Source organism: Camelus bactrianus, chromosome 4 (assembly GCF_048773025.1).
Source record: "Camelus bactrianus isolate YW-2024 breed Bactrian camel chromosome 4, ASM4877302v1, whole genome shotgun sequence".
Classification (NCBI taxonomy): Eukaryota; Metazoa; Chordata; class Mammalia; order Artiodactyla; family Camelidae; genus Camelus; species Camelus bactrianus.
The window spans coordinates 11,485,064-11,510,983 of record NC_133542.1 but is presented as its reverse complement, the minus strand read 5'-3'; the positions used below and the strand labels follow the sequence as shown (position 1 = coordinate 11,510,983).

Genomic DNA, 25,920 nt, shown 5'->3' with positions numbered 1-25,920 from the left:
ACAATGTAGAAGTCCATAAGCAAGGCATGTCTACTGTTTTTCATTTCTTATATGCAAATAAGAGAGTGGAACTAGATGCATTCCAAATCCCTGTTAATTCAACTGTCATAAGATTCTGAAAATGTTTTCATTGGATGATGCTGACAATAATTGGAATCATTAAATAACATGTTCTATCTATGGTACCTCAATATTACCACGTATGAAGTTCAAAAATCATTCTTGGTTGGGATTTGTTGCTACTGTTTCCCACTAAAAGGCTCTGGGCTAGTAATCCCAAGATTCAATGCACTTGTTTCCCTTCATGTGACAATGAAGAAAGACTCCAGTGTCAAGTTTACATTTAGGGGTGGTATCATGAATGTGGTAGAAATGGAGCTGGGTCTCAAAGCACAGCAGAAGCCACCTAAGACACACAAAATAGCTTCGAGTGCTCCTGGACTGGTCACTCTGGTTTCAGATGTACTGACATTCCTGGTGAAAAATGTCTTTGCTTTCTTTATTAAATTGTACAGGGTACAAACCAATGCTGGGAAATGGAAGAAATGAACTGTTAAAATTGGCTACATAGAATGAGTAGACATTTTTCACATGGCCAATCTGATTAGTCAAAGTAAAGCCTGTTTACAACCCAAGACCTGTGACCCAACTTTCTACTAAATGTGTGGAAAATTAAAACACTATTAATTTTCTCCACTTCAGTTTATTCATCTGTAAGTAGATAGCAAAACAATATTGAATTTAGCTGAAAACTTTTAAATTCTTCTGCTAAAATTGCCTAGAGTCCATTGAACATTTCTTAAAAATTATATAACTGATAGAAAATTTTTATCCACTGTGGATGGGTTTGGTTTGTGCAAACAGTAAGACCCAGTTTAGCACCAAGTATGATAAATTAAGTAAAATATTCAAGGTGGAAAATACTGTTCATTTTTGTATGTTTTACAGGTTACTTTTACACAAAGTCTTATTATACAGTCTAGAAAGCAAATATAGCAAACCCAAAATTAGACATAATAAGATCCATGTTAATCATATGCAACAAATCAGAAGGACTGCTTTAGAAAAGTCAGTGATTGAGTAACCTAAATTAGTACAACACAGGAGTGGGGAAAATAAATCCACTAGACTGGACCATCAAACCATGATTCCTTTCCTTGCTCAGAGCCCTAAGCAAGATGATACCATCTTTAAATTTCTAATTAACATCTTTAATTTTTGTAACAGCAATCCTCAGGCTTATTCTGAGGTTAAAGTTAAATATTGCATGTGAAATTTTTATCATATGCAAATGCTATATGAAAATTAATATGTAGTTATTATCTCATTGTTATTTTTGGTGCTGTATCAGGTAGCATGCTTTATTCAACCAGTACCAGGTAACCCATTTTAAAAAGGCTTAAATAGTAAATAAATTTCTTGTCTCATGTAACATTAAACCCAAGGTGTTCTAGCTTTGAGAATGATTAATTGAGTGATTCAGTGAGGTTATCAGCAACCCACCCTCCTGCTTTTTTCAACTTATCATCCTTATAGTGGCCCTACTGCTCTTTGCAAGCTGGCTAAAACATTTCCAAGCATCAAGTCCAACATAGCAATGGTCAGAGAGATCGAAAGTATATTTCTTCTGTGGAAGAATAAGGCTCTATTTTTCAGACTTTCTCTACTCTAAGGTAAATCTCCATTAAGTCTTATTAGACATAGCTGGGTTACGTGGCAAGACTAAACTAGAAACTGACAGAAGAAATAGAATTATTATGGGACCTTAGACTAATCAGGATTTTCTCAAAGCTGGGAAAGGGTCAAATTCTCAGAGAGGTGACTATCTAAACTAAATCATGGCTCTTTTTTAAAGGTAGTCAACAAAACCTGTCACATACATCTATGGGTTCAGGGGTTTGTGGTTGTTACTGGAGTGTTCTGGTTCCTTACCCTTAATTCCCAGCATTGGTGACCCAGTAATTGTGCAAATGTATAAATCTAGTAGTCATAAAAATGTTCCTACAGCTTTGTAGAGGCAAGTGTCCCCTACCTTCCTATCCCAACACCACCAAAGAGCTGACTTCAAACTCAATATTTTTACATAATCTGAGTCTACTATCTATATTGGATTGACCAAGCCAATTCTTTCTCATGAATTTTCAGAATAAATGTTAAGCATACACTATGTTAACTTTTAACAAAGTTGAGTAACTACCACATGATCAATACCATGTGATCATGATACAGAACATTTTTATCTAAATTATCCTCGTGTTGCTTTTTAGTCACTCCCCTCTCTCGCCCCAAAGCTTTGACAATCACTGATCTGCTTTCTGCCATTTTACTTATGTCTTCTTTAGAATTACAGTTTTCTTTTGTATCTGACTTCTTTTATATTCCATAATATTTATGTAATTCATCCATAAACCATTTGCCCATTTTATTGGGCTGTTTTATTATTGAGTTGTAACTGTTCTTTAAATATACAGGAAGCAAGTCTTTTATTACATTAATGTACTTTGAACATTTCTTATAGTCTGTGGTTACCAGTGTCTTTTAGAGAATAAAAACTGTCATTTTTTTTTTTTTTTTATGGATCATGGTGTTTTTTGTATCCCATCTGAAGAAACTTTCCTAACAAGTGGCACAAATATTTTTTCCTATGACATATACAATCAGTTTTATAGTTTTAGCTCTTACATTTAGGACTATGATGCATTTCTAGTTACTACTGGTTTATGGGGCAAAAGTTTCATTTTTTATGTATCAATGTTCAACTTTTCCAGCACCATATCTGAAAATAGTAACATTTCTCTATTGAATTTCCTTCACATCTTTGTTAAAAAATTGACTGAATCAACATGTGGGGGGCTATTTCTAGACCCTGTTTTTTCCATCCTTTTACCCACACCACAGTGTCTTGATTAAAGTAGATTTATTTAAATCTTGAAGCTGAATAGATATCTTCAAGTTTGTCTGCTTTTCAGAATTGTCTAGGCTTTTTTCATTTCTATATAAATTTCAGAATTGTCTTGTTAATTTTAACGAAAATGCCAGCTAGGATTTGGTGAGGGTTGTATTGAGTCCATAGATTAACTTGTGGAGGATTGACATCTGAAAAACATTAAGTCTTCTGGTTCATAAAAATATCTCTTTAAGTGTTTTAAATGTGTCTCAGCATTGTATTACAGTTTTCAGTGTACAGATCTTGCACATACGCTGTTAAATATTTTCCTAAATATTTCATATATTTGATGATATTATATATATGGTACTGGTTTTTTAAATTTCAATCCCCAATTTTTCTTTAAAAGGACAATTAAATTCTTAATTTGCCTGTATCTTGAAACCTTGCTAAACCAATTTATTGCTTGGAGTAGCTTTTTAAATTCCTTAGGATTATGTATATAGGAAAAACTGCTATCTTGCAAATAAACACTCCTTTATTTCCAATATCTATGCCTTTTAAATTATGTCTTTGCCTGACTGAGGTCTAGGATGTCTGGTACAATGCTGAAAGAAAGTGTTGATAGTGGAAATCCTTGCTTTTTTGAGATTGTGCTTAAAATGTTCAGTATCCCACCATTATCCCAACATAATTTTAGTAGTAAGTATTTTGCAGCTGTCCTTTATCTGGTTAGGCTATCTCTTTTATTCCTAGTTTGCTGCAAGTGTTCAATGAAGTAAGGAGACTGAATTTTGTCAAGACATTTTCTTTATATATTGAGATAATAATACAATGATTTTGTTTTTATAGAATGAAGAATACAGTTAATAACATTAATTTTTATAGGTTAACCTTACATCTCTGAGATAAATCCAACTATTTCATAGAGTAGTAGGCTTTTTCTATATTGTTGGATTCAATTTGCTAAAATTTTGTTTAAGATATTTTGCCTGAGTTCCTAAGGAATATTAATCTGTATGGTTTCTTTTCCTATTTCCTTTTTTCCCCCAAGTATTTGCTGTTCATAAAAATTCTATGTAAGTGTGAAATTAACAACTGAGCTTCAAAACAATTGATGCAAAAACTGATATGTAAAGAAGAAATAGGAAAATCAGCACTTACAGAGTTATATTTTAACAAGCCTATTTCAGTAACAGAGAATGGAAATAACAGTATAGAAGACTTGAAATTATTAATAATCTTGACCTGATATTTTACAACACTTTACAAACAATAACAGGATATATATTATTTTCAAATGCTCACAGAACTGTGGAAAAAGAGACCATATTCTGGGCCATGGTATCAGTTTCAATAAATTTAAAAGACTGAAATAACACATATAATTTGACTATATGAAATTAAATTGGAAATATCTGTAACAGAAAGATATCTGAAAATCCCTGTATATTTGGAAATTAAACAACATACTGTGAAGAAGATATTAATCAAAGAAGAAATCATGAAGAGAAATCACAAGTTATATGAGAAATTATATCTAACTAAACAGGATGAAAATACAGCATATCAATATTTATGGCATGGGGCTTAAATCGTTATTAGAAGGAAATTATCCTATTAAACACTTAGACAGTAAGTCTCAAATGAATAAGTTTCTGCCTAAACAAACAAAAAGATAAACAAAACAAAAACTAAATTAAATCCACATCTAGTAGAAAGATAGAAATAAGACAAGATTAAAAATAAATGAAATTGAAAACATAACCACAATAAAGAAAATGAAGGAAATGAAAAACTAGTATTTTGAAAAGGTCAAGAAAGTAAGAGAGAAGACACAAATTACAAGTATTCACAAAAAATGATGGGACATTGCAACAGTTTCCCTAGGTGTTAAAAGTATATCAAGAGAGTACGAGGATGTACTTCATGCCAGTATGTTTTACAGCTTACATGAAATGGACAGATTCCCTGAAAGACAGCAGCTGCCAAACTCATTCAAAGAGATAATTCACCTGAATAGCCCCACATCTAAGTTATTCATTTTAAGATTTCCTGTGAATTTCCCTGTTGCACATATTTCATAATAAATAATAGTTGTCATCACTTATTAACTTTTCATTCAATTATTCCATAAATATTTACGTAGTATACTTGAATTCAGAGACAACTCACAGACAACTAGGCTCTACCTAACCAGTCAATATTTTTTTTAAGGCTATCATGATTTTATCAAATATCTTCCCTACCATTGTCGGCTCAAAGAAAGTAACTGTAATTCTTATTCATTTAATATGCTTCAGATCATATTTACCTCAATCATTTGCAATATTACAGCTCCATTTTATACCATATCCTTATCTCCTCATAATTCTAAATATGGTCTTGCCTTTTTTTTTTCAGTGACATGATTTTTTGTCTCATTTAATGTACTATATACCATTGGGCAAAATAATGCACTTCTCTGAAAATTACATATCTATATATGTCACTTGGCATCCCTTTTACTTCCCAGAATTCCTTCTTTTTCACTATTATTTAAAAATTACATGAATAAATTCTTTGTACTGTTAGAGAATGAATCTGGAATGTAAACTTGACAAAAGTGTGGGAACTTGTTCAAAATATTGCTATATTTCTATCAGCATATTAGATGGCGTAATGCAATAACAAATCTGGAAAAGACGTGTTTAAACTTTGCTAAGCCATGTTTTTGAAAGGAAACAAATCTGCCTTTAAATTTGATTGAGAATGCCTAACTACTCAATTTCTTCAACTACCTTTGTTTACATATAATTTGGTTTCACTGCTTTGTGACTGTACATTTACATTTAAATAGATTCATCTTCAAATGATGTGCAGCATACAATACAAACGTGGGATTGTGAGGCCATTTTTTTTAGAAATTTTTACTGACCTGACAGTCCAAAAAGCTATAGAGATCTCTGTGACATTTTAAAAGTTGCACAAATGAATTTTATCACATCTGTAACTCACAATGATATTACAATTTGGAATGATTTTTCAATGTGTCTTGAACCTGACTCTTTCCTTCATTCTGCACCTCATTCGAATGCAGATTGTTGAAACTGAGTGTCTCAGCCATTTCCTTTAAGTTCAAATCTGGGTCAAGGACTATACAATTTAAGATAATTCAAAGGACATTATATACTTTTCCCGAGTTTTCCTTCTGAGTAGCAGTGTCCACTTGACTTCTAATATTGGCAAGCAAAATTATTTCACACTAAATATGATGGAGATGTTAAAAGTACACCCAATAAAGTCCTAATAATATTGCAGAAGTGAAGCACAGATAACAATATAATCCTAGAATACACACTTGTAGTTAGCTTAACAGAGCTACTATACAATACATTATATGAAGTCTCCTAGAATGTTCTTGGTGTTGAGATGGTCAGTACTGTTTCATTTTTCCCTCTGGTTCTCATCTTAATTGCCACCCCTGTAACATCACTTTGTTTAATGCTTTGCTTAATGTTTCTTTGTTTCTAGTTTTGTTACATTTTTTTTTATCACTTGAAACCCTCACCAGAGTAGAAACTACATGAATATAATTATTATATTCAATGTAGTTGAGTTTATTCATTTGGAAACTGCCTTTTTCTAAAAGGTCTGTCTTTTGATGGAAACTGATTTCTACTACACCGAAAGGCAGGCAATAGGACACAGACATCATTTAATCAGTAGAATCCCACCCTCATGGCCAGAGCAATTCATTCACTTGAACTAAATGAATTCAAACTTGAGTGAAGCCCAAGAAATAATCACCGTAAAGAGTTTCCCCTTTCCTTTGGAAATACATAAATATGAACTGTTTGATAATCACCTTTAGACAAAAAGGAGACACCCTAACTGACAAAAGAGCCAATATCCAGAAAACTGAAAAAGGAAATGAACAAAGGCAACACACAACCCACACATACCAAAGGAATGCTATATCGAACAGTACCTCAAGATGGGCTCTGGAAATGTGTATCAACATGTTGTAAGAAACTTGTTCTCTGCTTAAGCAACATGTGGCTGGTGTTGCCCTCTGCATGATGATAATTTCATAATTCACATGTGTTCTCAAATGAGACTATACAGCACTATACTGGTATATGTATTTCACAGCCAGATCTCCAAAATTACGTCTTGATTTGTAATGTTTGCTGATACCCTCATGTGGCCACTGAACCTGAAGCTAGAAATAGAGTCAACACAATCAGCTGTCACAAAGCAGTGTGAGCAAATCCGGCCCTATCCTGAGGCTAAGCTGTAGCTGGTCATGAACAATTTCCTTAATTTTCAAAATTTAGTGGGGGATTCTTGTCTGGATTGTGACAAAATTTGAAAAAAAAAATAATTGAAATATAGTTTTAAAGGCTCTGTCTGCTGTGCTTCATTGTTATTTGAATTGTGGGAATAAAGAGAAGTTTACCTACGCAGGATGTCGTGGATGATGGGTGGAGCACAGATTAGAAGAGAAGAGGGAGAGGCAGATACATAATGTAGTGAATTAAACTTATGTTTCTGGATTCTTGTTCCCATAGGACTCTTTCTAGACACGGACTATGGCACACTTGTACATGTGATCATGCGCTTATATAAAACTGTCAATACCAAAATATTTAACCAGTGTCACTTAAAAACAGTGTCTTTTCCAACTCCAATTTTCCTATACTTTCTGTGGTGTAGGCTGAATGGCCAGAAATGTTTAGAGGTCCAGCTGGTGTCCAAGTAGATCGGGGGCAATGGACACTTAGATAAGGACATAGCAGGGTGATGGGAGCGGCTATGTGAGGATCAGAGGCACATAAATGTTTCCTGAAACCATGAAAGAGCCTGACACTCCCCAAAATATGTGTAAGTTAAAAGAAAAGTGGCTAAAATTTAAATAGTGGAAATAGCATCACTGAAGGAGTATGGAGAAGCAAACCAGGGAAGAAAGAGACAGGAAGGGAAACAGAACTGTGCAGTGGTGTGGAGGTTCCTGGAGTCCAGTTTCACAAGGGCACTTGATGGATGATTCCACAAGAGATGAGAACTGAAATTAGGCAATCCGATCTAGTCAATGAGAAATTAATGTATATAACCAATTCAATAGAGTTCTAGGGAAAGAAGCCAGATGACCATGAGACAAGGAAATAATGTAAGTGCTATTATGAAGACAAGTGGGCAACATTTTCAACGTACTTAGTTGAAATATAGAAATACAAGAGCACCAGAGTGATCTCCAAGGTTTAATCCTGGATTTGAATATTCTACACACATACACAACTCAAGAATTAATCTATACCTTGTATAACATGTGTATATAAAATTAATATAATGTAAATAGTTACTTTGCCTCTAGGTAAAAATCAAAGCAATACTAATTTGAACATTGCCTTAAAAACTTAAAGGAATAAATGTTTCAAGATAAATTATATAAGCACTAATGTAATGTGTGAGGTTTTGTTTACTCTGTTTAGCTTTTTACAAAATGTGATTTTTATGTAGTACATTTATATGCTTGAAGGAGATGAAAAATAAATGTAGGGGAAAAATTTTAATTGCCACTCTTTTCAAGCCTATTGAAATCTGAGTGGGACATATAGTTTTAGAAAACTCTCTTCAGAGCTAAATTGACCTAAAGTCCCCTGAAGTACTTGGCCTAGGAACAATTTTTATTCTAAAACTTAACATACAAAAAAGAATTACTTGATGCTAATTTATTAGTACCTATTTCTCCATCATGGTCTAAGAAATCTAATCCCCATTCAAGGTTTTTTTTTTTTTTTTATTCCATATTTCTCTACATCTGAAAAAAAATTAGATACATTTGGGGCATATTTACAAAAAACAGAATAAAAAGACTGTTTTGAAGTTGTGAGCATTTTTCTTCATCAAGGATGTGACAAGAAGCAGTTTTATTTGGCCTCATCTCCCGCTGATACAGTGCCAGCACATTTGGAAATAGTGCATTTATTATTTCCATTATAGCCACTGTCAGTTTGGGAAATATTAATTTTGTCTAAATACACAGCTTGCAGATTCTGAATCATCGTTCATGGAAATTTCAAAGCACACAGTATCAGGCTTAATGTGAGGTTGCATTTTACCTGAAAATGGAGCACTCTCGCAACTGAATTCTCTTGGTTCAGAACTTTTTTATGTTTAGTTTTTTAAAAATGCTTTTCAGTCTCAGTTCCTTTCTTAAGTAGAGACATTTTCATCACTTAGTTCTTTAAATTTGTTAACTATTATGTATTTCATAATAAATTTAATTTGCATGTGAGGGATTCTTTGCCTAGATTATGAAAAGTATCCAAAATATAAATATAAGTTATATTATTTGAACCTCAAATAGAAAGCTGAATTTGAACTCAATGTACTAGGCAAATCCCATAAACACCTTCCCTCCACATATCATTTCCAACTAAATCTAACAGCTTGAACCTCATGCATCTTAGCCTTTATACAAACTGTCATTTAGCATCCAAACAGAAAATTTCTGGTATTAGTAGGGTCACACCAGACTAACAAAAGGGTATAATTTACTCTCATTTCTTTCCCACTAGGAGAATTTTGTTGTGGACAGTATAATACATTTCAGAAAACTCTCAAGCAAAGGCAAAATATTACAGATGATTTATTTCCTTGTCCACCTCCAGCATCCCCATCTGACTTTGTTACCTCCTACCTAAATGTCTGCACATTCTCCTCAGTCCTCACTGAAAGAGTGTGAGGAAGACGATCAGTTCACAACTGAAATTTAGAAAACTTCTCGTTACTTACCTAGACTCTCTACAAGTTCAAAAATATTTATCTAACTCAGTGTTGGCTATATTTGTCTCCTTGATTTTTCAACAGTATCCAGCTTCCACTGGGATGCAAACTGACCTACCTACTGTGTACAACATGTGTTGACAACTTGCTAGTCCCAAAGATGAATGTTTTCAAAATGAAAATGTCCAATACTATATTCCTCTCCTCCCTGAAAGATATACTGCATGTCCTTTATGTGGAATATTATATTAAATGAGTGACGTCTGTCCTTGGCAGCCTCTCCTTCCTCCAATTTCATGACTTCTTATCCTTTTTGACAACTCCACAGTACCCACCCATTCCCTGCTCCCTAAATTCTGTCAGGTTTACATTTAATCTATTAGCAGAACATAGTTAATCCCTCTCAATGTCATTTGTGAAGTGAAGAACACTTGCATACTTTATTGAATCAAGAACTAAATGGAAGTACCTAACTGGGATTTCAGAAAATGTGAACTGGAGTAGGGAAGCTATTTGGAGACCTTCTATTAGATAAAACATCCATCTCCTTTTTATGACTAAATCCTCCAATATGAAAAGTACAGATATAATCTACATCATGAGACTGTATAATGTAATAACCTGACCTCACTCACTATAGAAAAGCTAGGTTCAATTCCCAATTAATCCATTTAACTGGGTAGCCTTAAGTATGTCATATTTTTCTCTAGACCTTAGTTTTCTTCTTTGTAAAATCAATGGAAGATACAATGAGATACAGGAGACTATATGCTTAGAATTGTGATGCAAGAATAAATGACCAAACTGGAGGGAACTCTAATTTGAAAATGTACATGCACCTCAATGTTCATAGCAGCACTATCTACAATAGTCAAGACATGAAAGCAACCAAATGTCCACTGACAGATGACTGGATAAGGAAGTTGTGGTATATTTATACAATGGAATACTACTTAGCCACAAAAAAGAATAAAATAATGCCATTTTCAGCAACATGGATGGACCTGGATATTGTCATTCTAAGTGAAGTAAGCCAGAAAGAGAAAAATACCATATGATATCACTCATATGTAGAATCTAAAAAAAAAAAAAAAAGAAAAAAGAAAAAAAGAGGACACTAATGAACTTATCTACAAAAGAAACAGATATAGTAAACAATCTTATGGTTATCAGGGGAATGGGTGTGGGGAGGGATAAATCTGGGAGTTTGAAATTTGTAAATGTTAGCCACTATATATAAAAATAGATAAAAACCAAATTTCTTCTGTATAGCACAGGGTACTATACTCAGTATCTTGGAATAACCCTTAATGAAAAAGAGTATGAAAACAAACATATGTGTATATATGCATGACTGGGACATTATGCTGTACACCAGAAATTGACAGATTGTAACTGACTACACTTTAATTAAAAAGCAAAAAGAATAAATAATCAGTAGATAATCACTACTTCAAAGATAATAATAGAAATAATGATGTGACGATGATGATGATAATTATCATACAATTTTTCTTTTGATCACTTCCTATTACCCTATGTAGCAACTATGCCTTCACACATAGGTAAAGCAGATGTTTCATTAATCAATTCAATACTTTTTTTAATATTTGTTATTGAACATTGAGTAGTACTAGGTATTTGTCAGGCTCAAAACTGCAAATCACTGAAAACCTGTATATAACAATTTCCTTTGTCTTCATTCCCACAAACCTAAATTTTGAAATAGACTAGTATTAAGATATGGGGTATATTATACACTGCTATACAACCTTATGGTTGGAATATCTTAGAACTACTTCAATCACTGTTCTACCTAAAACAAGAATCTTCCCTAGAAAATTACCACCACGGACATATCCAGGCTTTCCTCCAAGAAAAGTATAGAAGTTCTCTACTTCAAAAACCAGTCCACAGTTTTATTGCTCTGATTATAGAAATATACTTCCTCTTACTAGGTGTAGAATCTGTTTCCTTGACCTAGCAGTGTGAGGTGTTAGTCCTGCTCGCTAGCGTTCCCTAGTACAAGTGTAAGATGTCCTCCACGCGACAGCCCTGCACACACTGGAAGTCAGCTCGCACTGCCCCTCTCTGCTCTTCATCTGTGTATTCCTGGGGTTCAACTGTATTTCTGTCAAGTCCAACTTCCTTTGTGGTTGAGTCATTAAAAATGTTGAAAAAAATCAATGGTAACCTCCCAGTGCTTTCGTTATCAGTTGCTATGCTACTAACAGTTCAACCTCCATCCTACAACACTGACTTCATTAAGTTTATGAATTCTGTGAGTGGGAAATTCAGATCGGCCATAATTGAGGTGGTTCCTCTCCGCTCCATGATGTCTGAAGCCTCAACTGGGAGAACAAAACTTAGCAAATTCAACTCATTTCTTAGATACAGATTTCATTTTCCATGTTACCACAGGTGATGGTACCTCCAAACTTTGTGCTACTACATAAGGTAACCAGGATAAATTATGAAAGGTGAAGATAAGACTGAGGGAAACAACTATTATCTTGATTTGGGTCATAGGGAACATTCAGTCTGTGAATGAAAAATACTGCAAGCCACATCAATAAACAAAGAATGCTGAAGCCACCAAGTCATCAGCCACTGCCACCACTCCCCACAGTCAACTCAGGGTGCAGACAAGCCCGTAACCCGGCCTGTGCAGCACCCACATTAGTGTACTCTGAGGGGACTCAGAATAAGAAAGGACAGGATATACTGGCTTTACATAGCCAGGTGCTTGTCAAAGGAATTATTTCAGTGAGCCCAGACTTCTGCACACCTTCCTATACATAGAAAAGCACTAAATTCTTTAACTTGAGTTGTCTGGTTTTCTTTAATGGTAATCTTTAATGTTCCAACTACCTGGCTTTCTTGTAAAACTTCTATATATCCTGGCTCCTCCCCTACCTCTTCAGAGCAGTCCCTCAGAGCAATCTGGAAGGCTGTCTCAAAGGGGTTCAAATCTTCTGAAATGTCCGCTGAATAAAATGTAACTCTCCACATCTAGGCTGTGCATTTTATTTCAGTCTACATGTCTCATGGTGAAAAGCATACTTTCATATAACCAGCCCCAACATATGTTCACTTCCCTAACGTGGCCAGAACACCCATTTGACCAAGACATCTGTGGGATCCAAAGAGCCCTAAGTTGTTCAGAACACCATGTGACCAGAACCCAGTCACGTAACCACTCATCTTCCAGTTCATCTACCATAACACTCCTGTTAAAACATTTCTTAAAATGGCTGTAGCTCTAATCCATCTACTGTCATCCACCACAGTGCTCATTTCTTACCCGCACAGCTACTATTCAACAGGTCTTCATTATATCAGTGCCTTTACACTCCCTTAGTCTTCATGATTTCCCCCCTCCTGTTACACTAGCCTGAGAATACCTTGATTATGGTGAAAAAACAACTATCTTCCAACTCTGTGTCAGCCGCTGACTGGTTTAATATTGCTGCAGAAAAACAGATCATTTGTGAAATAAAATTGTGTATCCTGGGTAGATTTAATTTGGACTTGATTAAAAATCATGGCTGTAACTTAAAGCCAAAGATGTCAATCTTTGGTTAATGAAAAAAACCTAGAGGGAAACTTTAAGTAAATAAAGTGGTGGTGTAAGTGCTTTGATAACGTTGACCTCTAGGCTGGCTATTAACCTTTGTTTAGAAAGATAAGGAAGGAAATGAGTGCATGTACACCTGTCTATTACCACACATTTTTAGTTAAACTTCACATGTTCTGCAACTTGTCGCAATGAAGTTCAGGTTCTGCCTGAGTCTGAATATCAAAGGAGGCAAAGAACTTTCATCCTACAAATTTAAACATTTTAAAACATTGTTAGAACTGTTGACTTCTGTTCTATGTTTAGAACAGGAATACCCATCCCAGTGTTTCAAAAAAACGTGTTCCAAGTTTTAAGCTATATTTGGCACAGGGGGCTGGCTTTCCTGATAATAGTAATTGTCCATTAAGTATGACTTGGCTGACCTTTGCTAGAGTTCGTATTTCTAAATATGTTGGGATCATATCTAAAGACAATCTTCCTTGACAAAAAAAAAAGACAGCTTGCATTTAAAATAATAAATCTCACAGTTGTCTTAATCTACTTCTCGGCAGAATTCAAAGCCTAACGGATCCCCCCCTCATTGAAATGATATTTCAGCTCTGATATCACTACATTTTACTATTTGTCAGTTTTTTTTTAATGGCTTAGGTCATTATATCCTATCAACATATTTCACCCCAGGCCATCAACATAGTTTCTGTATCTTGAGAAGATTAAAATTTACACACCTACTATTAAATGAACTAGGGTGTGATTTGTTAAAGGAGCCAGACTTAGTGAGTTCACACAAAAGGCAGTTTCACCCGCTGTCATCTTACACCTTCAAACTGCTATGTTGTTCTTCCCCATCCTTGTATAAAACATTGAGTAAATCCCAAAGCTTTTATAATCACATTGTAGTATTTACAAATCCTGTATGGTCTAATGACAAAACTTTATTCTCTCATTTAAATCAAACCTATTCCCCTTCTAGGCAGCTTTGACCTGAACTAGCAAATAAGCCTTCATGTAATTCAAGTTCTGCTTCTCTCTCCTGCTGGCTTTACCTCTTTCTTCTATAAGCTACTTGATGTTTGAATCTATTCCCAGACTTAGAGGAAGGGTAACAGGTTCTAGAAAATACACATGTTCTGCGGCCATGATAACTGCAGTTTAACATCTGGACAACGTGTGTGTCGAATGCCGAAATCATAGTAGTTGTGTTTACCAAAGGGTAGTTTCAGGTTTCTTTCCACATAACCATCATTAGAGACCACTTTTCTGGTATTTCCCTGATGAAGATGAGGTTTCTTTCAATTAGGCTTTTAAGACTTGCTCTGTCAGCATCTAACTTCCAGCTGTCTCTCCACACAGCCCTCTCTCTTGGCCCACACTCCCTTCCACAAGGCCCAATTCTGGCCCATAGCAAACTGCTTTATGGTATTTAAGGTCTGTCCACTGTCCAAGCAGTTTGCTTCCCTCGGCTGCCACAGGCCATTCAAACCCGTAGAGCCAGGTGGCACTTTCTGGAGTCATGAAACCCCCACTCTTGGGTTCTCTGTGTGCCTGGAGACACTGACATCTTAACCCCAACTCCCCAAGGCAGCACCACTCCACTTACCTGCATTTCTGCAGAATTTAAAAAAAAATCTCTTGATATGTGTTTACCCTAACAAAACCCATTACCCTAGGAGATAACCAGTCTCAATACCCCAGGCAGACAGGCCTCACATCCTGCCTTTTTCAATGTCATAAATCCTATAGTTCAGAGAAGTCCCTGCCTTCTTACAACCAATCACGTCCCTGTTCAAGAACTGATCACGCAGCCTCCTCCTCCTCATGTGCACAGCTCCTCCCCCCAAAAAAGACCCCGCTCTTGGCCTCTGCACCCTCTTGCCTGTGTGGCCAGCTGTTGCCTACAGCAGTGTCCCTGTTAAACTTCCCTCAACTCTCCTAGGTCTCTGGAAATTTTTCTACCAACCAGCACTACCAGCCTGCTGCTTTTATGCCCACAACAAAACTTAGTCTTTTTTTTGGCTTGAAATCAGAAAATGCTTCTCATATCCTTAAAAATAAAAACAAACAAACAAAAATGAAAAAGCCCTAACATCTTATAGTGGGTCTCTGATCATCCCTTCACATGTCTTGCTGGCAGGAAGGAGAATGAGCAATTATCTCCCCAAATAAATTCCCAATCTGCAGTTCTTTTTACTATCACTCTCTTCTTCCTTCATTTAGGTAAGAGTTGGACAAATAACTAGTTTTGCAGAATCTTACCATGTTCTGTTTATGATCTAGCACCTAGCTGGTCTTCTTGCTCACCACCAGCCCCAAGGCACAGGAACTCCAACACAATAGGAAAAGTTACACTTGACCTTGTGTTACTAAGAGACAATTCTTAAAGAGGCACTGAAACTTAATTCTAATTCTACACGTCTAAAGAGGTTATGGAAAAACTAAAGAAAAGTAAGATCAATGTCCAATTTTCATTACTTCAATGATAATTTTTATCTATTTTATCTTTGGTGAAGTACTTTTTTTTTAGCAATCATGTCTAAATTATTTCTTAAGTTACTTAGAGTATGTATTACTGAGAAAGGAAACTAGACATTTATATTTAAATATCTGGTGATATGTTTGTACCAGTTTAAAATTATTAAAGTAGGTTCATTTAAACCTACTAAAATAAGGTGAATTAAATGTTGAAGTTTATATTCCTGAACTGTTTAAGAGGCTTGCTAATTAGAGAAGTCACCCGCACAGTGTGAACATCATACTGGACTCTGTCTTTCCTAAGAATACTCAGTAACTCCCCTTTGCTTATGACATTAAATGAAAACTCCCTTACTCAATGTCGCAGGTGCTCTTTTTCTATGTGCTTCCTGTTTTCTTCACCAAACTTACCTCTCACTATTCCCCCACTCAGTTCTTCCACTCAGCTATGCACTCTTCTTGACATAGAAACTTATCACACAGGTCCCCCAGATAGCTTCCTCCCTGAGTCCCTCCAGCTAATTTTACTCATTTATTTCCACTCAAGATCAATGCCAATAATTGCACCAACTTATTTAGAATTTGCTTAGGCTAATTTCAAATATGTATCTGCAGGTTTACGTCAGCTAGATTTTTAAATTACTTAACCTTAAATTTTTTTTTGTTTTTTTCAATCTTCAATGCCAAGAGTAGGACTCTGTATACACAGAGCAGTCTGGCTACACATTACATTGGTGACAATTTATTACACAACTGAATAAAAAACACTACCATATCATGGAGCTCTTAAATCTCACCAATGGCAAACAGCGATGTGACTTGTTAATATAAGTTATGCAGTAGCACACCATACCTTGATTTATTTTTCTCCATTTATACATACATATATTTGATTTCTGATATGTCTATAAAGATCAACTGCTTTTTCTATTGTCCTGGAAGGGCACCTGTTTATATTTTACTTATAACTCATGCATATTTATGAATAAGTAAATATGTACATTATATATGCATATATATGAATGAATGAAGCAATGAATGAACACATATATTCATTAATTTAAATATGCTGAGTGAGTGTGACATATGTATATATGAAATCTATATGTGTGCATGGATGTATGAGTGCATATAGAGTGTGGTAGGTTGTAAAATCAGACACAATGCTTCACCTTCTTTCAAGTAGACCCTTTTGCCACTCACTTGGATCAGGGCTATTAAGATTCACTTAGGCCAACAGCGAAAGTAACAAGCAAGATGCAAGCAGAATCTTGAAGCACTTTCACGCTAAGATTCCTTCATGTACTGGGAATCTTTCTACCATCCTATGAAGAAGCCTGAGCTAGCCTGCTGGAGGATGAGAACACATGGAACGGAAACAAGCCTCACCACCTCGGGCCCCAGGGACCAACCAAACTCAGTGTAACTGAGGACGTCCTCGACAACCGAGCCCCCGCCACTCACCAGCTGACTGTGCCGATCAGCCAGGCCAGCTCAGAACAGAAGGGCTTCCCAGTGAACCAATAAACTGGTGACTATTTTTATATTAAGTATATTAATGGCTACTTATCAGGTCCTATTCTACATGCTTTAAATATACAGCATTAGCTACTGAAATAGAGAAAAGTCTCATGATCACTAGACAGTCACCGGTAGAGAAATGACTCAAACCCCAGCAATCTGTTCTCCTCATACTGATACCTAACTTTCTCTTCCCTGCATGATGGACTGAGCTGGGAATTATTTATCAAGGAGCAAATAGCAGGTGAGCTCAAGCAATAATTACTTGATACATGACATTGACAGTTAAGAGCAATGGATTCTGATACACATTTCAGTCTCCCATCACTTTGATCTCTGAAAATTTGAATAAAGCTAGCCAGAAGTTAGATATTTACCCAAAGACAGACATTCTTCTGACTCATTTCCAGTTTTTGAGGCAGTAGGCAGTGGCTAAATCATCCCCTACGTCTACAGTGAGTAAAACCATGGATGCTCCCATTTTACAGATAAGGAAATCAAGACTTAGAGGGGATGAACAATTTGCTACACATCACCTGTTCATAGGTAAATTTCTTTTTTCTTCCTCCAATTGCTTTATTCCTTCTCTTACATCATATGTCTATCATCTGAGTATGTGAACCAATTCAAGCACTCCTGTAATGTTGGATCACCCAGCAAGACCCTAACTCCCCACCCCTTCTCTTTATTATTTCTTGAGTTTGGAGGCATGGATATCTGATTCATGTTTTCATGACTATCTGTAACCTCAGGAAAAAATACAAAGTATGGCATTCTTGTAGAATATTTTTAAGCACATTTATGTGGATTTAAATTTCTCTTCATTCTTCACAGATTAAGCTACTTGCCTCCAAGGAATATTACTTCTAATTATACTAACAAGAGTGATCAAATTAAATTCTGAGATATTAGCACTGTAAATTGACTTTTCTTGTTGGCAATCACAGAAATCCATATAACTTATTTGGTACTAATTCTCTGGGGTTCCTTGAAAATGACCTCTAGTTCTTGGTATAAATTAATTTTGTAAAATGCTTTCCCACTTGGAGAACAGGGTTGAGACCTCTAGGTCAAGGAAAAAAGAACATTAAACTTTTGACATTTCAAATTTTGTTTTCTTTCTGTAGTTATTTCAACTTATATAATAAATGGACTTTCTGTGAATAAAATATACATGGTATTTTGTTTTAATATCGTTTACTTTAAAAATGCCTTAAGTAGGGAACATAAAAGAAATATATGAAGGATGAATTAAAATGGGTTTCAAGTGATGAAGCAGAGTGGTACTTTATAATGAAGTAGAAATAGCTGCAGTTTTATGTGTATGAGTCTACAGTTTAACCAATAGAGATGTACTGAGAACACACCTCTTAAAAACATATAGGAAACTTATCATATGATCCAGCAATCCCACTCCTGGGCATATATGCAGAGTGAATTCTAATTCAAAAAGGTACATGTTCATACACCACTGTTTACAATAGCCAAGACATGGAAGCAACCTATATGTCCACAGACAGATGCCTGGATAAGGAAGATGTGTTATACTTATACAATGGAATACTACTCAGTCATAAAAAATAATAAAAAGTGCCATTTTTAGCAATACAGATGGACTTGGAGATTGTTATTCTAAGTGAAGTAAGTCAGAAAGAGAAAGAAAAAATACCATATATCACTCATATGTGGAATCTTAAAAAAAAAAAAGAAAAGAAAAAGGAAAAAGGAGGACATTAATGAACTTACCTACAAATGAAACAGACTTGCAGACATAGTAAACAATCTTATGGTTACCAGGGAAAGGGGATGGAAAGGGATAAATTTGGGAGTTTGAGATTTGCAAATGTTAGCCACTATATATAAAAATAGATAAAAACCCTAAACAACAACAAAAGACAAATGAAAATATATACAGAAACAGTCATAGTGTAAGGTCGTACATGAAAAGTGACACATGAGGTATAAAACAAGTGAAACAGGAAAGACACGAACTAACTGAAAATGGGAAGACAGAGATAAGAAATATATATATATATATATATATTTTTTTTTTTTTTTTTGGTGAAGGATGAGAGAACATAAGAATTCATTGAAGGAGAAATTAAGTTAGCTGAAGAATGGTTTGGATGGCATGGAAAGAAAACTTAATTTAGGTAAAGTGGAGAGCATCACTGGAGCACACATACAACAAAGTTTTTGGTAGAATGAGACAGTGTTTGTGGGGGTGATACCTGGATTGTGATTTCTAAACAAACATTTCCTTCAAATATCTGCCATATCTGGGAAATGGAATTGCCATCAGAGTGTGTGTGTGTGTGTGTGTGTGTGTCTACTTCACAAAGAAATCATAACTGACCTCTTAAACTTTCTTCAGCCATAAAAAAAATCTGAAGACAGGAAACATCACCACTCTCTCCTGATTATGAAATTTGGAACCGTGTTAGAGTTAAACCTCTTTTAGGCTGAATGTGAGCATTTACACACCTGACACTTAGCAGAAAACTTTTTCTGTCTATTTATATACTTTGAGTAAAGTCTAAGAAAAACTGAAGTTAACCCTTAAACTAATTTTAAAGATGAATTCTAAGGAAACACCAAAATTAGAACAGAATCATAGGGTCAGTGAGGCTATGTTTAAATCATCTTATAGGAAATATCATATAATCATTTAGTCAAAAGGCTAATGTGATAATTGCCAGCAACTTTACCCATTCATTAAAGGGTCATTTCTAATGACAAACTTGTAAACACCTCATTTGCCAAAGTTACAAATACATTCTTCATTTTGCAATTTTATGACTCCAATAATGAATATCTTCACTTTGTTTTCCTCACGTTGTCTCAGTAACGGAGGCTTTTTAATGTGTTTTACTTTATCATTGTTGTGACAGCAGGTTTTTGAATAGTGGTACAGGAAAACATCTTTTCCCCCTCTCTTTTCAATTTTAATGATGCTGTCACATAATAGGAATACTTACAGGACAAAATAGTCTACAATTTTTATTGCATTCATACTGTATATGACAATTGTAGTTGCAAATGAGTGCATGAGAGGCACGCTAACATCACCTTTGTAACTAGGGAACCTCGATACCCCGCCTGCACGGCAGTAGTAACAGCGCTTGACGCCTCTCCTGAGCATTTACTATGTACAAAGCCAAGCTAAGCACACTAGCTATATAATCTCAATAAATGCTCAGATTCCTGGCATTATTTCTATTTTATAAACATGGAAATTGGTGATTAGACGCATTACGTTAATTCCCCAAGATCCCACAATTAGTAAGCGACAAACTGCTGAGAATGCGTCCTGCCTGGATCTATATTCCTAGGTGTGGGCTCGGAGTTGGATCCTGTTTATATAATTTCTGAGTAACCAGAACTCTATGGGGAGCCAAGCTCTATAATCCTCAGCTCTGATTAGTATAGAAAATTACTCATTATTGCCACTCTTACACATTTTAATTCCTCCCTTGCACTTTTAAAAATTATTCTCCACTGATGGATAAAGTACATGTAGTGAAGTGTACAGATACTGCCTGCAAGTCTAAAACACACACACAAAATATACCCACACTTCTTTCAAGACAGTATTTCCATCAACCAAGAAATATTCCTCATGACACACCCCAGACCCTTCCTTCCTATCCTCCACTGCCAAGTCTGTGAGTCAACCACTGTTATCTTTCCCTGTAGATAATTTTTCCTGTTCAGGAGCCTGATTTAAATGACATAAAAAATGTGTACTAGTTTTGTCTAGTTTCTCTTGCTTAAAACTATGTTTTAGAGGATCATCCATGTTGTTTGTACCTATAGGATGTTTTTTATTACTGAATAATAGTCTACTGTATGAATAAATTACAGTATTTTAATCCATATTGTGGTTGACAGACCTTTCAGTTGTTTCCAGTACGTGGTTATTATGAATAAAGCATCTATGAGTGTTTATGTATGTCTTTTTATAGACATACATGTTCATATCTCTTGGGCAATATTAAAAAATAAAATGGCTGGTTCACAGGATAGGTGTATTCTGAATTCCTACTGAAATTGTCAAACAAATTCCTGATACAGTATTTAGATTTCTGTGTCTTTGTCAATACTTGGTATCATCACTCTTTTTTATTTTAACCACTCTATTAGGTGTGTATTAGTATCTCATTATAATTTTAGTTTTAATTTCCTTGATGAGTGATGATAATAAGTATTCATGAAATTATTAGCCATTTGTGTATTCTCCTGTGTGAAATGTCTATTCAATCATTTTGCCCACCTTTGTGTAATTTGTCTCATTAATATTCCTTTTTAAGAGTTGTGTATATAATACACATAGAACTAGTCACATATATTATGAATATTTTCTCCCATTCATTGCTTGTGTATTCATTTCACTAAAGAGGTATTCTTCAACAGATTCCTAGAGCTTTTTGAATCAGAAAAATTGCTCAGAGTTTCCATATAGCCACATTCCCACACACACATTTTCCCTAGTATTAATGTTACATGGATTATAATTGATGAACTGATTCTGATGCATTATTATTAACTGAAGTCTAGTTCCCATCAGGGTTCACTCCTCATATGGTATAGTTCAATGGTTTTCAACAGTGTAATGCCATATCCCACCACTACATTATAATATAGAACCGTTTCACAATCCTAACATGCCCTGAGCTCCCACCTGTTCAGCTCCCCAAAACAAAATCCTGGGAACCACTGGTATTTTTGAATGTTTCTATAGCTTTACCTTTAGAAAAGTTTGTTCCTCTCCAAAAAGTGAACCATCAGGATTTTGTGTGGAATTGAGTGTGACATAGATAAAGTTGGGAAGAACTGACATCTTAACAATATTGAACCCTTATGTCCATGACCATGGATTCCTTTCCATTTATTTCGATTTTCTTTGATTTCTTTCATCAGAGTTTTATAGCTTTCCTCATATAGATCCTGTCCATATTTTGTTGTCTTCACATCTAAGAATTTATTTTTTTCTTGGTGATAGTGTAAATGGTGGTATGTCTTGAGCCCTCTATTGAAGGTCAAAGTGATCACAGCAAACTAATTCTTTATAAAGCTGAAATGTTTAAAATAACAATTTATATATAGAAGACATTTATAAATATTGTATTAGAAAAGAGTTAAAATTCTAAAATCTACAAAAATGTAGTGTCAATAGCATCATGGCTGAAAAGACAGTAACTTGAATTTACTATTATTAAAAAAAAGAATTTCAATATATTCAAGCCATGAAAAGACTAAACTATTTTGAACCCAACATAAACTAGAAGGTTATTTAAGTGCTCTTCTTTATAGCTTCTGTTCTTGAATTTTACTAGTCAAATCTTCATAAAAATTACCCTAACAGAAATAAGGCAATGTTGATATAACAGCAAGCTATATGAATAATCACAAATGGAAGATGAATAAGATGCTAAGTTTCAAGGATGTTAAAGGGTACTGCAATATAAATATCAAAAAATGCTTGCTTCAATAATTGAGTTTCCTGAGGCTACTTTTGAAAAGCTGTAGTCCTGTCTTTTTATTGTTTCAAGGACAAAACCAAGATGGCACTGATAATTCAATGTGGAAAACAGCAGAGATGAGAGCCACATAGACTGTTCATTCAAGATTTTCACTAAATCATATTATGATAAAGCTGCACTTTCCTCTCATTTTACTTTTATTTCAAATGTATTTATTTCACTTTAATTTAAACTTTATCATTTTCTCCTTGGAATTTTGCCTTCAGTGTACATTTGTCTTTATACTTAGTCACAAGCACAGCTCTACGTTGTTGAGCTTACTCAAAAGAGACACAGCCCTTACTCAAAAGTGGTCCAAAAATCTGCAGAGGGAGAAACACTTTCAAATGCATTCTATGAAGCCATCATCACCCTAATAGTAGAACCAGACAAAGGCATCACACAAAAAGACAGCTGCAGGCCAACAGCACTACCTAACATAGATGCAAAAATCCTCAACAAAATACCAGCAAAAATGACTCCAGAAGTACATTAAAAGGATCATACACCATGATCAAGTGGGATTTACCCCAGGAATGTCAGGATATTTCACTATCCGTAAATCAATGAATGTGATACACCACGTTAACACAATGAAGAATAAAAAACACATGATCATCCCAAAAGATGCAGAAAAAGCTTCTGATAAAGTTCAACATCCATTTATGATAAAAATTCTCCAGAAAGTGGGCATAGAAGGAACATACCTCAACATAATAAAGTCCATAAAAGCAAACTGACAGCTAACATTGTACTTGACAGTGACAAGCAGAAACTTGATTCTTACTTGATTCTTACAATAGAAAATGAATACATCTGGTAAAATCATTCTATTATGTAAGGAAAATTAATGGACTTAGAAAATTTACCATCAGCTTACAATGTAACTGTCAGTTGGTTAGTATCATCAAAATCAAAAATTATTTAGGCTAAAATTATTTAGGCTAAAATTTCCTTTCAGATTAGGAACAAGAAAGTGATGCACAATCTCACTTTCATTCAACATAGCTCTGGAAGTCCTGTTCACAGCCATCAGGGAAGAAAAAGAAGTAAAAGGGATCCAAACTGGAAAAGAAGTAAAATGGTCACTGTAGACAACATGATACTGCACACAGAAAATCCTAAAGACACTACCAGGAAACTGCTAGAGCTCATCAATGAACATAATATAAAACAATGCTAAGAATAAAGTAAGAATCAAGTCCAGTCAACACCTTGATTCCAGCCTACTGAGGTCTTGAGCAGAAGCTGAGTCACTCTCCGCCTGAACTTGTGATAACACAGAATTGTAAGATGATAATGAAAAAGAATATGAAAAGGAATATGTGTATGTAAATTATGACTGAAACATTATGCTGTACACTAGAAATTGACACATTATAAACTGACTATACTTCACACACACACACAAAAGTAAAACAACACATGTTAAATCCAAGATGAAAAAAAAATGGGTATTTTTTTTTAAAGGTAATGTGTTTGTTGACAGTATACTATAAAAGCAATAGAAAATGAATACATCTGGTAAAATCATTCTATTACGTAAGGAAAATTAATGGACTTAGAAAATTTACCATCAGCTTACAATGTAACTGTCAGTTGGTTAGTATCATCAAAATCAAAAATTATTTAGGCTAAAATTATTTGCATCATAGTATTTATGTCCTTGTAAAACTATATTTATTAGAACATACCTAGATTACATTCATAAAGCGAATTTTGGCCATGTTTACAGATAATTCCTCAACCCCTTTCCAAGAAGACTTATGGTGGATCTCTAGGTACTTAATCCTTCACTTTGAGAAAAAAAAAAAAAACTCACTAAAGGGAAGAGCAGAATCAATAGAACCTCAGATATTCCATAATTATTTCCTCTGCTATCTTATTCATCAAAAAGCAATGCTTCAGTATATTTCATTGGAAATAAAAGTTTGTAAACATTTACCCTGATAGTCTTAGGTTATTTACTAACAACCAGAAGAAAATGTAAATATTTATTTTGGTCATTTACAGAAAATAATTTGATAAGGGACAATTTTTAAAAAATTTGTTATCACTTCATCTCAAAGTGATGAAAGCATTTCATCATTAAGAGTATTTATGGAAAAATCTTTCTCAGGAATCAGCAGAATGGAGACCTGTATTTACCTCACCTGAATACTTTTTTTTTAAGCCTAGAGACTCTGTAAATAAAGTAACAGATAACATGTTTATCTTAGTGATGCTCACAATTTTGTACCCACTTCTATCACATGACTAGGATAAGGCATGTATTTATATGTAGAAAAAAAAAACTTATCCTGAATTTTTTGCTAGTTGATTTGTTATGTAGTCTTACATTTTCTTTAATCTGATTTTATTATTCATTATTTATTTCTGGTTCACATTTGGGAAAGCTGCTCAAATAAACTGTCCTCTATCCCCCAAGTTTAACCCTGAATTTCACAGTTTACCAGATTAAGTGAACAGCATTTAAAAAATTCCCATGGACAGGGTCTGGCCAAATACATTTTATCATAAAACTTATAAAATTTATTATCTTATTTCAGTGATCTCTTACAAAAACAGGTTTAACATTGGAGGAGATTCTTCAAGTCTATTTGATCAGCTTGATATGAAATCTCCTGCAGTTTAATTTTCCCTTAGGGCTTAATACTTTGATTTCTGGTACCTTACCTCTTTAGTCATGGCTTTAAAAATGCGGCCAAAATGTATATCTAAGTAATTCTCCTGGGGCCCATCACAAGGCCGTGATAAACAGTGTTCAAGAGTACATTAAATTCCAAGCCTTATTAAATGGACAATTCAGCATCATGATTACATTACAAAATAATAGCACTCAGTTAATGCATTTATACAAAAAAATATACATACATTGTCTAGTGCAGCTATTGGTAAGGGAAAGTTTATTCAATGATAACCCAGTATAAATTGTAAGGAGTTAAAATACTCATTTCCCCCAAACTTAGGGGAGTCATTGACCAAAATTATCTTAAAGGAAAAAGCCAATACTGAAATTCTATTACTCTGTTTAATCTAAGTGGCTCTGCTTTAATCAATGTTCATCAATGTGAATCTGATAAATACTGCAAGGAAAAAATATAATACATAAAGAAAAATTTCAAAATCTAACAAAAACAGTAAAAAAAAGAAAAAAACTAACCATT

The 25,920-nt window shown here is 34.6% G+C and overlaps 1 long non-coding RNA gene across 2 annotated transcripts in view; it reads right to left on the bottom strand.

The window, feature by feature from the left end:
• Positions 1 to 25,920, bottom strand: part of LOC141577438 (uncharacterized) — a 551,160-nt gene that overhangs the window by 235,855 nt on the left and 289,385 nt on the right. The window lies entirely within an intron of this gene.